General features: G+C 41.2%; 1 protein-coding gene across 3 annotated transcripts in view; it reads right to left on the bottom strand.

The window, feature by feature from the left end:
- Positions 1–13083, bottom strand: part of CAB39L (calcium binding protein 39 like) — a 124683-nt gene that overhangs the window by 105054 nt on the left and 6546 nt on the right. For 2 of the 3 annotated variants that reach the window (XM_055124172.1, XM_055124173.1), the window contains exons 2-3: positions 1404–1548; positions 455–521 (exon numbers count right to left, since the gene is read on the bottom strand). The gene's annotated coding sequence lies outside the window, so the exon portion shown is untranslated. The remainder of the gene's footprint in view (positions 1–454; positions 522–1403; positions 1549–13083) is intronic. The other variant, XM_055124174.1, reaches the window with a different exon arrangement.

Below are 13083 nucleotides of genomic sequence, written 5' to 3'. Positions count from 1 at the left end.
CCACACCTGGTAATGCTCAAGGGTGACATCTGGCTCAGGCTCTTCTGCACGCAGGAATTATTCCTCCTGGTGGTGCTTGAGGAACCATACGGGATGCCAAGAAGTAAACCCGGTTGGCTGCATGCAAGGTAAGCCCCACCTGTTGTACTACTGCTCTGGCCCTGCTGGCATAAGCTCTGAGCAACACTGAGCACTGCTCGGAATGGTCCCAAAACCAAATAAATAAATAAAATAAAATAGTGAACCGAGTAATTTACATATTTAGTAGAGGGAGGGATTCAAGATTGTTTAGCATATTGCCAAAAATTAAAGTCTACTTCACATTTCTGCAAATGCTTAGTAAAATTTAAATCTGAATATGATATTTATTCCTGGTAAACTTTTAATGTGTTATTATAGTGCACAAGTCTGTCAAGAGCACTTAGAATCTTAAGAGAAACATTCATTAGCTTACCTTATAAATTGTAAATCATGTGCAAATGTGTTTCAACTTTTTCAACCCTTATTGATTAACACAGCTTCTGCAAAAAAAGAAAGGTTTCAAAGTGAATTTTTAAAATGTATAGTAAATGTCATATACTATCAGGCAAATAGAATTGTAAATTAAATTTTCACAGAATAAAAAAGAGGTAAATCAACTAATACAAGAAAGTCCCACTACAACAGTTACTTCAAGTGGTTGACCCTGATTTTGTTTTTTGGGTTGTTTTTTGTTTGGGATCCATATCTGGAACTGCTCAAGGCTTACTCCTGGCTTGGTGCTCAGGGATCACTTCTGGAAGTACTCGGAAGACCATAAGTGGCAAGAATGAAAGCTGTGTCGAACATGTACTAGGCAAACGCTTTTCCTTCTCTACCCTCTCTCAGCTGCACCCCTCTACACCCCAGCGGTGACCTTTTAAAATGTAGCCTTGAGGGCCAGCAATGTAGTTCCGTGTAGAATGTATGTATCATATCAGTGAGGCCAGGGGGTTGCACCCTCGTAATGACCCATTTCAAATAAAACAGTAGTTTCAATTTGTTTCTTTCACACAAATTGAATGAAAATATTTTATAGTCAGAGGAAACCAATATGAGTTAAGAATTAGAATGAATCTCCATTAGTTCTTTCTCCACAAGAGGAAACACAACTTACTTTTAAGTCAACATTTACCAAAAGGTTGTGCAAAATTTAGAAGACTTCTGAAATGGAGGCTTTGAAGATTTACTTTTGCTTTTAACAGCATCATGGAAACTCATGCCTACTAGAATTTCCCCCCTCCTTTCTAATCTTCTATCTTTCTATTTTCCATCTTTCACTAATTTTAGTCATCAATGACAACTTGTAAAATTTCCATCTCCAACACTTATGTAAAAATAATGAGTGTGTTTGTATTTTCCCATCAGAAACAGAGGCAACTTACACTTCTCTCCTTTAGTACATTACTCTTGCATGAAGAACATATAAACCACTGACTCTGGGTCTGCATCTTTATTTTCTGAGCAGCAAGTACAGGTTTAAATAGAACATTTAGCTCCTGATGGTCTTCTCAATATTTGATGTATATCCTGCAATAATGTAGTAGAAAAAGCACAGCCTTTGGAATTACATAGGTCTGGTTTTAAATTCCAACCACCCACTTATACACATACATATATATGTATATGTAACATATGTGTATTTTATATAGGAATGCATATGTATATACATATATATAGTAACAAGTACAGTGGCCACCATATGGGGATATATTATGGTAACTATTCTTCAATGTAATTTTGTACCTCATTTCCACTTTGTTCTAAAGGATCAGAGTAAATTTTCTAAATGTATAGGCTTGACAAAGTTCGATGGTGTTGTTCAACAATGAGTTAATCTAACAGTTAAATACCTTTAAAATAGCAACACAATAATATTGCTCTAAAATATGCCCCATTATGTAGGTTTATTCCAAAATGTATGTTCTAAAGCCACTTTCAGGTGTGATGATGTCACCAAATGCTACAGTTATGAACATTTGCTTCAGTTCCTGTTAAATCTTTATTTCCTTGCTACCCATTTAATTTAGTGCTTCTCCATCCCATCTCTTTGTGCTGCCCATGTTGCCAGATCCAGAGGTCTCACATTTGGTCGCAGCATTTATACATACTAGATGGCAGTGCTCTGAGCATCAAACATACACTGTGGCACTGGGAATAGCGCTGGCAGTGCCAGCAGGGATGTACTCCAATGTGGGGTGGTCACAGGGGCTAAATTACCACCTCATGCTCGTAAGGCAACTGTTCTACCACTGAGTCACATGCCCAGATCTCAGATTTTTGTGACTACGAAGATAAACATGATTCCAAGATCAAAACTCTCCAAGCTATTTGCAGAAATCTCTACTTGTTGATTCTGTTTTTATTCCTTCCTTCTTCTACCTACAGGAAATTCTCTGTATTTTTTTCATTACTTGCGTTCCCTCTTCCCCCGACATCATAACATATTATGTATCATTCTATGTTGGTAAATGGAGATTTCTACATTCGTTTATTGGGAGGTGGGAGGGGGTGGAACCTGCCAGCTACCTGGGAAATTGGCTGGTTGGGTTTGATGGGTCAGTGAAGCAGAGCGCATGTGTGCTGGGAGCCACCAGGGCCATGTTTGGTGGAGTTCAGGGTCCACTAGGACCACATCCTGTAGTGCTCAGCGAGCAATGTGGCGCATGGGTCTAACCTGGGGCCTCAGGGATGGAGGCACATCAGCACTCTGAGCTGTCTCCCTGGCACTGACATTCTCTTTACGTCTAGTGGGGGAAAGGGTAATGTGGAAACACACACCTACCCAGAGAATGTTCCAACACTGGCCAGCCTCAATTCTGTGCCCCATTAAAGACACATTTGGGGTGTACCCAATCTTTTATTCATGCAAAAGAAATGCTATTTGATTATCTTTCTACAAATGCCAGTTTATGTTTTATGACAGTATGTCTATAGAATGAATCTAGATAAATTAAATATCCGGTCAGGGTTGTGTAATTCTGTTGTATATTGCCCAAATTCTTCCCAGACTTTGTTTATGTGTTGCCAAGAGCAATGCATCAAAGTGTAAGTTTCTCCACAGTCTAAAGAGCATAGTGTATAATTCTGGATTTAGGCCAGAAAGGGCTTTAGTTCAGCTACAGTTTTTAGTTTAACTACAATTTGTACTTCTCTGGTATGAATGAAATTTATACCTACATATTTTTCACATGCATTTTCTCTCTCTTTTTGTTTTTTTTTTTTAGTTTTTGGGCTATCTGGTGATGCTCAGGGCTTACACCATGTTCCGCATTAAGGGGTCCATATGTGGTGCAGGGGATTAACCCAGGTCAGTCACATATAAGGCAATGTGTCGCACTGTCACATGCCTTACCCTTTGTACCCTCTGTACCTGCTGGCCCCTGCATTTCTTTTTATTTGAACTCTTCATATTTTGGGTCTTTTTTTGTTTCTTTTGGGTTAATAGTCATTTGTTTTTATGGGGGGGATTTTTTTTTTAATTACAGATAGTAGCTCTTTGTGACCCAAGTTCAAATACTTATTCACTTTATCACTTCTCTTTCAACTATGTTCATGACATATTTTTTTTTTTACCATGTATACATGTCTTTAAATATAATGGAATTCTGAGGCTAAAGCACAGCACAGCAGGTAGGGCACTTACCTTGTACGTGGCCAACCCAGGTTCAATCCCCAGCACCCCATAAGGTCCCCTGAGCACTACAAGGAGTAAGCCCAGAGCAGTACTGGGGTAGCCAAAACCAAAATAAACAAAACAAAAAATATAGTATAATTAATCCGTCTTTTAACTTTTTCTGGATTGAGGCAAAATGTATAAAATCCTTGGCTTACAACTTCAGATTTAAAATGTTATAGCAGTTTTGCTTTGCATGGTACTGTTGAGAAGTTTGTTACAAATACGTTTTTCTTAATTTTATTAAGCACTATGTGAAATACAACTTTCTAGTAGGAGTAGATGAGTATAAATTATTTTTTCATCAATCAGGAAAATGTTTCTTTAATCAGTATGTTCAAATCCTTTGACATAGTAACAATTTATCTGCAGGTACAGGTCTGCCTCTTTTCATCAAATCTCAAAGTCTTTCCTTGCCCCTGTTAAGAGAACTGATGAGTGCAAGCCACAGCCATTCTGGGGCTGAGCAAGCATAGTTCCATAACGGAGACCTGGGGAAGAATCTCAAACTGCACTGTGACAAGCAACTCAGTACAAATAGTGCCTTCTAGACTCCTTAAAGATGAAAGGGTTCCAGCACCTTCTCGGCAAGTTCTGTATCAGCCAGAAAATGCTGTTTTGCTTGCCTATAGCACTGTAACACTGTCCTCCCGTTGTTCATCGATTTGCTCGAGTGGACACCAGTAACGTTTCCATTGTGAGACTTGTTGTTACTGTTTTTGTATATCGAATGTGCCACAGGTAGCTTGCTGGGCTCTCCGAGAGGGAGCTTGCCTGTAAGCCTTGAGTTTTCAGTATATTTAAAGTTCAGCAGTTTTACCAAGATTTGATTTATTGCTGGCTATCCCGACTAAATTTTCCAGGCACACAATTATTCTTTTTCAATATGCCATTTTGTGTTTGCTACTACACTCAGGATGTTTCCATGGAGTAATTACGCTAATGTAACAGTTTAAATATCAGCAGATTTTTCTTCACAGAAACTCTAATTCTGTATACCTCTTTCAATAACTTTCTGCCTTAAAAAAAAAAAACAAAAAAAAACCTTTCCTTCATTGTAGTAGGGGTCTTCATTTCCTTTTGAGGCTACATCCAGTCAGCAGTGCTTAGGAATAGGGAACAAAGGATGGAATTTGGGGCTCATATATAAATAAAAATAAAAAGCATGCGATCCTATCCTTTGAGCTTTCTCCCTAATACCATTAAATTTTCTTTCTTTTCTTTCATATATTTTGGGGTTTTTTTGGCCACACCCAGCGGTGGCCAGGTGGCAAGAACTGAACCTGGGTAGGCCACATGCAAAGCAAGTGTCTTACTTGCTGCACTGTAACTCCTGCCCTAACTTGTCTTTTGCAGTCTCCAAGTCATGTCTTTCTTCAACCTCCCTTATATTCACTCAACTCTGTTCTCTCTCCCTTAGGAACTTCGGTGGGTTTTAGCTTCATACTAACAGATTGTTTCCTTTTCCCTCATTTCCTGAATTCAGAAAATTCACCTGTTATTATATTTTCTCTATTGTCTACTTGTTTTGGGGTTCTGAGTTTGAGGCTTTATCTCTGAAAATACTTCTTTGAGGATATCTAGTTAAGGTAGAAGTGTTGTATGATTATTTTCTTAGGTTGATATTTGAATGTTTCGTTCATTTTGCTTATCAGCTGAAATTATTTTACTCATTTTTTGTTCTACTAATATAAAAACATGAACTTTAGCTTCCATTTTCTATTCATTTTGAAGTATTTTAATTTTCTTAAGTAGGTGATATTAGTATATAGAAAGAAATAAAATATGTGTGTTGATATAACACACACATATCCACAGTATATAGAAAAAAGAATTACTGGGTATTTTAGTTGAACAGAATTTTCTGTTCAATATAGGTTTTTCCCCTTTTTGTGGTGCCAAGACTTCAAACCGGGGCCTCACACATATGAAGCGTGCACTCTGCCACTAAACCCTATAGAATTTTTGGGGGGGTTGGGGGGAGGCAGACAGATTTGAGCCATATTCAATATTCAGGGTTTACTCCTGGCTCTGTGCTCAGGGGTCAGTGGATTCATATGCAGTGTCAGGGATCAAACCCAGTTGGCGAGAGCAAAGGAAACACCTCATGCATAGTACTATCTCTCTAGCCCCCCACTCCGCCACAGCTTTTTTTCGAATGGATGACTTTTTTTGAGGCTAAAGGAAGGGGTGATTCATTTTTTCCAACTTCCTTAACTTCTACCACCTTTTCATTCTTCTTACCACCAAGTCTCCAATTCAACAGCCCGTTCCTTCCCAGTCATCTCATTTCTAAGAACTTACAAGCCCTTCTCCTCTTCCATAACAGGTCTTTCGGAATTCCCAAAGTTAGGACTTTGTCTGGAGTGATTTTATCAATGTTCTACTGCCCCTAGATCATGCTTCTCTCGCCTCCTTTTCAAATTTGCCACCTTCACTTGCCACTTGAGCAGGCTTTCAGTGCTGGATCTGCTGCATGTCGGTGTTGATTTTCCCTACATGGTTAGGGTGTTAAATTGTGAGGCAAACATGACAGTAGTTTACTTATTATATATCCATGTTAAAAAAAAAACTGGGGAAGGGTGTCCTAGAGGTCCTTCTCAGAGACATAGCTATGCTCTTCCAAGTTCTGCGCTCAGGAGTGATCCCTCATGGTACTTGGGTAACCAACCATACACGCTGCTGGGGATCAAACCCAGTTTGGCTACATGAAAGACAAGGATCTGACCTATGTACTATTTCTACAGCCTCTTTGTACTTCTAATTCTTGGGAGAACTATGGTGTTGCCACCAACTATAATATAGTTGTGGACTAAAAATTCAAGTTTCCTTTAGAGTAAAAATATTTTTACAGAAATGTCGATAACTGCAATCCTGCAGAAACTTCTGTTTTGGCAAGCAGAAGTAAATGAAATTTTAAAAAATCCCAATTAGTTAAGTGCATGCATGTATGTGTTGGCTAGGGTTGAAACTAGGGCTTTCTATGCGGTTACTTCATTTTTGTTAAGAAGACATCTGTTTACACTGTATGTCTAAAAGTACAAGTTCTTCATATGTATGTACTCACACCACATCATTCCCAAAGGACCAATAACCCTCCACCATAGCCCCCTGGACATCCTTCACCCTCACTCCCTCCTTTCTGACCTTTGCTGTCAGAAACTGACAACTTGCTTCTCTATCTTCCTTCCCTCCCTCCCTCCCTCTTTTTTTTTTTTGGCCACAACTAGCTGTGCTCAGGGATCACTCCTGGAGAGCCTCAGGGAACCATGTATGGCCAGAGAGAGAAGGTTGGTCAGCTGCATGCAAAGCAAGCACCTCTCTGCTAAGCTATAGCTCCAGCCCATGCAGCCTCTACATTTCTGTAAACTAAGGTGCAGTGTCCATGCTGATAATCTATTTTATTTTTTTGGTTTTGTTCTTGGGGTAACACCCAGTGAGGCTTGTGGGCTACTCCAGATGTGTTTGGGGATCACTCCAGGTGGTACTCAGTGGCTATCAGGTACAGGGGATCAAACCGGAGTCTCCTACCTGCAAACCATACACTCACTTCTTATAGCGACCACTCCAGCCCATCTCACAAGCAATTTTTAATTTTTTTTTTTTGGTCACACCCAGCAATGCTCAGGGGTTACTCCTGGCTCTGCACTAAGGAATTACTCCTAGTGGTGCTTGGAGGACCATATGGGATACTGGGGATTAAACCCAGATAGGCCACATGCAAGGAAAATACCCTACCTGCTGTACTATCACTCCAGCCCCTTACAAGCTGTTTTAAGAGAAAGTCAATCCTAGGCTCATGTGATTTTGTGATCCTGCTGCTCTTCTGAGGAGCAGAAGGGTTATTCTTCCTTTGGGGCACACACCTGGCAGTGTTAATGTGCAACTCCCAACAGTGCTTTGTATCAGCAGTGTTAGGGTTTAAACCCAGGACTCCGACTACAAAGCATGTAACCCAGCTCTTCCAGGTCTATCTCTGTGCTCCAATCACGTATTTATTTACTTTTTGGTTTTTGGGTCACAACTAGCAGTGCTTGGGAACTAGTCCAGGCTCTGTGCCCAGGAGACCATGTGGTGCTAGGGAATGAATCCGGGCTTCCTGCATGTAAGATCATGTTCTTAGCCCACTGTGCCATCTTTCCAGCCCCTTCATTTCATCTTTTAAATGCAAAAATTCCAAACAGGACCTGAGAGCAGTGTTTGATTTTATTATGTTAAATTAGATTTTACTCATTATTCTGTCACAACAGATACATTTAAAAGATGCTCTACCAGCACCTGTGCAAACCTCCGAGAGCCAGCACCTGTGCAAACCTCCGAGAGCCAGCACCAGAGTAACCTCAGAGAGCCAGCACCTGTGCAACCTCCGAGAGCCAGCCCTGTGTAACCTCAGAGAGCCAGCCCTGTGTAACCTCAGAGAGCCAGCACCTGAGTAACCTCAGAGAGCCAGCACCTGTGTAACCTCAGAGAGCCAGCAACTGAGTAACCTCAGAGAGCCAGCACTGTGTAACCTCAGAGAGCCAGCACCTGTGTAACCTCAGAGAGCCAACACTGTGTAACCTCAGAGAGCCAGCCCTGTGTAACCTCCGAGAGCCAGCACCTGTGTAACCTCAGAGAGCCAACCCTGTGCAACCTCCAAGAGCCAGCCCTGTGTAACCTCAGAGAGCCAGCACCTGAGTAACCTCAGAGAGCCAGCACCTGTGCAACCTCCGAGAGCCAGCACCAGAGTAACCTCAGAGAGCCAGCCCTGTGTAACCTCAGAGAGCCAGCACCGGCACATCCTTAAAAAGTTATTTTGATGTGGCTGGAGGTCATGTGGGGGAAGGGTGATGCAGGCCGAATACAGACTAGAGACTGAACACAGTGGCCACTCAACACCTTTATTGCAAGCCACAACACCTAATCAGAGAGAGAGAACAAAGGGGAATTCCCTGCCATAGTGGCAGGGTGGGGTGGGGGGAGACGGGACTGGGGAGGGAGGGAGGGATGTTGGGTTTACTGGTGGTGGAGAATGGGCACTGGTGAAGGGATGGGTTATCGAACTTTGTATGGGGGAAACATGAGCACAAAGATGTATGGATCAGTAACTGTACCCTCACGATGACTCTCTAATTAAAAATAAATTAATAAAAATAAATAAATAAATAAAAGATGCTCTAATGCTTTTTCCTTTATAATTTAATAGTTACATCACTTCATAAAGGGAAATCTAAATTTGTATATGAGATTCTAATGAAAAATAACCTGTTGAGTCTACAGATAGTTACAAGACTTGACAAACATCCAGATTACAGGTTTATCATGGAACTGAGGATATTAGAGTCGATAGAGCAAAAGCTGGATTCTGAAAAATGATAAGATTAAGATTTTCCACACGGGTCTGAGTGGATAACTGAGGACAAATTTTTGCTTTTCTCTCTCTCTCTGGTTCTATCAGAATGTTACATCTGGTTGTATCAGATGTCCAGCAATCTCGAGATGGGCCTGGAGGCAAGGCCCACGCCCAGGGGTGCTCAGGACAGCTCCTACTTCAGTTCCCAGCAGTGCTTCGACCTACAGTGCAGGGACCCGAACGATGTCCATTTGCCTAAACCCCTAGACTAGCTCTCAGACCCAACATTCGGTATTTTTATTTATCATGACAATGTGGATGTGCATAAATTTTGAAAAGAATCTTTTCTCTCATCTTAATAGATAATGTAGATAATGGCTGTATTACTGAGCCTCAACTGGCATGTCAGAGACCATACTGCTTCTGGAATTAGGATTTCTCTTACCAACCCTCCTTAAAGGACAGGACAAGCTCCCCAGCATGTGGCACCAAATATGGCACTCACTCAGGATGCTTCTGGTCACCCTCTACTAGATTAGGAAAGATTTGTCTATTCCTTGCTAAGGTATTTTATATATTTTAATAATGAATAAATACCTCATTTATATTGAATATTCTATGTGATCAGTTTTCCTTATATCCATACAAAATTATTGCAATCTTTTATTTATCAATGCTGACACATAAGCAGTATATCTATAATATTTTCTAATATAAAACCAATATTCCCTTTCTTAGAATAAGCACTGTACTTTTATAGAAGATACTTCCTTTTTAATTTTCTTAATTCAGGGCCAAAGCAATAGTATAGCAGGTAGGGTGTTTGCTTTACACACTGCCAACCCACGTTCAATTCCTTGCATCCCAAATGGTTCCCTGAGCATCACCAGAAGTCATTCCTAAGTGCGGAGTCAAGAGTAACCCCTGAGCACTGCTGGGTATGGCAACCAATCAATCAATAAATAAATTTGTTCTCTTTACTCTTACTAAATTTTACCTTTGTAGGATTTATCTATTCCATGTAAACACCAAAATATATTAGCAAAGAAATTTTTAAGTGTTACTAATAACAAGGAAGACATAATTTCCACAATGAAACCCAAGTATACAAAATAGAATTTAATCTATTTTAGATGCCAGAGTTGAAAAATTGGTTATGTAAATAATGGGCACTATATTTATTAAGTAGTTTGAGTTTACATAGGTTAAAATCACATAATAATCATAAAGTATCTTTTATTATTTTTGATAATTCTATTTGCTATTCATGTAAGTTTTATTGGAACAAGCAATGTAAAGTAATATGCCTGCTAAGGAAGCAGGCTGTGGACTGGTAGTGGGATTGGTGTTAGAATTATAAATCAATATAATCAATATAACATCAACAAAATTGTTATATGCCTGCTAAGGGGGCAGGCTAGGAGGGGAGGGTAGTGGGACTATATTGGAATACTGTATCCCTGAAACAACTGTATTATGAACAACTTTGTAAATCACGGTGTTCACATTTTTTTTTAAAGGTTTATTTCAGGTAAATTAAATGAAAACATTCAGGTATCTTATTCACAAGGTTCCACTCTACCAAGAGGGCAATAAAGGTTGTATATGGGCAGGACCAGAAACCCCAGGTTGTTTTGAAACCTGAAGAAACAAGGCATGACAAAATCTGGAAAAAACCCAAGTGCCCGAGAACAGACGACTGGCTAAAGAAACTTTGGTACATCTACACGTTGAAATACTATGCAGCTGTTAGGAGAGATGAAGTCATGAAATTTGCTTATAAGTAGATGGACATGGAGAGTATCATGCTAAGTGAAATGAGTCAGAAAGAGAGGGAAAGATATAGAATGACTGCACTCATTTGTGGAATATAAAATAACATCATATGAGACTGACATCCAGGGACAGTAGACACAAGGGCCAGGAATATTGCTCCATGGTTGGAAGCCTGCCTCATGAGTTGGGGGAGACGGCAGCTAGGACTGGAGCGACAGCACAGCAGGTAGGGAGTTTGCCTTACACTGGGTCGAGCCTGGCAAGCTACCTGTGGCATATTTGATATGCTAAAAACTGTAACAAGTCTCACAATGGAGACATTACTGGTGCCTGCTCGAGCAAATCCATGAACAACAAAACAACAGTGCTACAGTGCTACAGTGCTTTGGGGGCAGGATTGAGGACAGAGGTGGAATAATTTGAAGTATGGTGGTGGAAAGGCGTAAATGGCGGTGGGACTGGTGTTGGAATATTGAATGTAATCAATTACTGTGAACAACTTTATAAAAATAAAATACATTTTATTTAAAAAATTCATCTTCAAGTGTGTCTAGAATTAAAATCATTTCATTGAGTGATTTTCTTTAAAAATTAAATTCATAAATATTGTATTTGTAAAATGAAGACTATTAAGCGATAGCACAGCAGGTAGGGCATTTGCCTTGCACATGGCCGACCCGGGTTTGATTCCTCCGCCCCTCTCAGAAAGCCTGGCAAGCTACTGAGAGTATCTCGCCCCCATGGAAGAGCCTGGCAAGCTACTCATGGAGTATTTGATATGCCAAAAACAGTAACAGCAAGTCTCACAATAGGAGATATTACTGGTGCCCACTCAAGCAAATCGATGAGCAACGAGATGATAGTGATACAGTGATTAAAAACACTGAGATTATGTCTGAGTCAATAAATATAGCAAAATTTCACTGAAAAAAAAAAAAAGAAACAAGGCATGTGGTGCCAGGATGATAGTACTATGGATAGAGTACTATCATACCTATTTGTCTTGCATGCAGCCAACCCAGGTTCAATCCCCAGCACTCCATATGGTCCCCCAAGCCAGTCAGGAGTGATCCCTTAGCGCAGAGCCAGGATAACCCCTGTGCTCCAATGGTGATGGCCCCAAAATAAAACACACACACACACACACACACACCACCACACCACACACACACACACACACACACACACACGGCACTAATAGCAAAATACATATATCACAGACTGATGGTGACATGCGAGAAAGAGCAGTGAAAGACCACCTGAGCTCCGAAAAGTCACTACTGCAAGCTCCACTGAAAATTCCTTATTAAAATCCCAACATATTAAAAAGAATCTATATAGTTATCGCTCTACTTATTGTACTTATGCATGTGAATAAAAATGTGCTTCATAAATGCCAACATCTGAAAACAATGCAAGTGCCCAAGAAGAGATGCCTGGATAAAGAACCTATGATACATCTATACAGTGAAATACTTGGCTTTTAAAAAACAAAATGAAGTCATGAAATTTGCCAATATATAGATAGATCTATAGCCACAGCCATGCTCAAGGCCACTCTCCACATGTTTGGAGCCTCACGCATTAAGGAACTGGCAGAGGAATCCAGGTGTGCAGGACCCGGGGCCGAAATCTCCAAGGCTGCTCAGATCGGGACTGGACCTCTTCCACCCAGATCCCCCATTTTCCAGTAGCTAGGAGTCACACCCAGAAACTGCCCTGATGCCATGTAATCCCATCAACAGCCAACATCCAGAGACTATAAAACCAAGCTCCCGGAAGAGAGTGACTCGGTTTCTTGCCCCCAGGCTGGGCCTGGCTGTCCTCACCGGGGCACCTTGGAGGGGACAGGTTGCGTTTCCCTCCCCGCCCTGAGCAGAGCCTTGACAGTTGAGGACCTCTGGAACCCAGCCACAGCCATGCCCAAGGCCACTCTCCATATGCTCGGACGAGCCTCACGCATGGAAGTAACCGGCAGAGGAATCCAGGTGTGCAGAACCCGGGGCTCTCCAAGGCTGCTCAGATCGGGACTGGGCCTCTTCCACCCAGATCCCCCATTTTCAAGTAGCTAGGCAGTCACACCCAGAAAATGCGCCTCCCCCTTTCCCCCCCCACCACCAGGGAATCCCATCAATGGCCAACATCCAGAGACTATAAAACCAAGCTCCCAGAAGCATGTGGCCGCAATGCACTTCCTAGCCTAGTTCTCCCTCTTGGAGAACCTGACAAGCTACCCAGAGTCTATTGCCTGCTCAGGAGAGCCTGGCAAGCTCCCCATGGC

The sequence above is a fragment of the Sorex araneus genome, chromosome 1 (assembly GCF_027595985.1).
Source record: "Sorex araneus isolate mSorAra2 chromosome 1, mSorAra2.pri, whole genome shotgun sequence".
NCBI lineage: Eukaryota > Metazoa > Chordata > Mammalia > Eulipotyphla > Soricidae > Sorex > Sorex araneus.
Note: the sequence above shows the minus strand (reverse complement) of the source record. Positions and strands in the feature narration are given on the sequence as shown.